The 1,213-nt window shown below is 31.0% G+C and overlaps 1 protein-coding gene across 1 annotated transcript in view; it reads left to right on the top strand.

Annotated features, from left to right (window-relative positions):
• Positions 1-1,213, top strand: part of SMC3 (structural maintenance of chromosomes 3) — a 50,902-nt gene that overhangs the window by 21,109 nt on the left and 28,580 nt on the right. The gene's annotated exons all lie outside the window — the stretch shown is intronic.

Here is a 1,213-nt window from a genome sequence, read left to right on the forward strand (position 1 = left end):
TTTTGTCTTTGTCTCTAAGGTGAGTCTTCCTGTAGACAGCATATTTATGGGTCATGTTTTCTTACTCAGTCTGCAACTCCAGGAGGCTTTTTTAGATATGTGCTGGAAAGTCATCATTCAGAAGTCTTTAGGAAAAGTATGGTGTTTAACTTTTGGGAAATGTTTTGGAAGAACAGGTTTTTGAAAAGACCTTTACTATTTGTGGGAGATAAATTTTTAAAAAAGAAGTTGATTTGAAAGAGTGATTATCTGATCTTCCCTTCTTGTCATTTTATGTAAGCTATTCGTAACTGCCTCATCTAAAAGAGCACTGCCTCCCTCCATAACCCTATGTGCTTTATTTTTCTTATTTTGTTTTAGAACAAACTATATACAACATTATAATAATATGCTTATTTTCCTAAATATAAGTGCCATTAGGGCATGACCTTCTCTGTTTGATTCATTGCTATATTCTCACTGCCCAGCAAAGTGGAGTATATATGGTAAGCATTCAGTATATATTTTCTGAGTGAGTAAATTGAATAAATGAACATGTTTAATTGGAGTGCCCAATGATGAGAATCTAAAGGATGGTTGTTGTTCTTATGATGTGTATACTTCTGAAAGGCCATACTTTCTTAGAGCTGGTTCTCCTTTTATATGAAAGTGTTAAGAGTAACTTTTATTTCAGTTTTTTAATGTAACTCTGATACTTTTGACCTTTATTGCTTGTTTTTTAATAACCTTTTGTTATTTATTGACCCTTTTTGTTCTTATTTCTGTTGCATCAAGTTACATCTCACTTAGGTTGCCACTCACTTTTTGCCATACAATTCAAAGTGAGATTTTAAAGGTGTTTTTCTTATTTTATTTACTGTTCAATACTCCTGTAAAATAATTATTGTTTATCTGTCTAGATTTAAAACACACCAATTTTATTATACTTTTGATCATATTATTACTATCTTTTAAAAATTTGCTGTCAGTGACAGTCCTACCTTATAAAAATCCTTTGCTCTTTTAAAATGGGGCTCTATTGTATTGAATGAGGTGTAGTGGTTTGTATGGGATACTCCTCCATTTGTAAGTTAGAGAGTTTTTTTGTAAAAGAGGCTCATGAATGCATCAGTTCTTTTCAGTTTTATTTGGTAAATTCCATTTATGTAGAGGAGAATGTAAGTATATGTACTGTACAAATTAATTTTTAATTAATTTTTAACTCTCAATCTAC

The sequence above is a fragment of the Orycteropus afer genome, unplaced genomic scaffold, assembly GCF_000298275.1.
Source record: "Orycteropus afer afer isolate SDZICR_OR568_19922 unplaced genomic scaffold, OryAfe1.0 scaffold00082, whole genome shotgun sequence".
NCBI classification, from domain to species: domain Eukaryota; kingdom Metazoa; phylum Chordata; class Mammalia; order Tubulidentata; family Orycteropodidae; genus Orycteropus; species Orycteropus afer.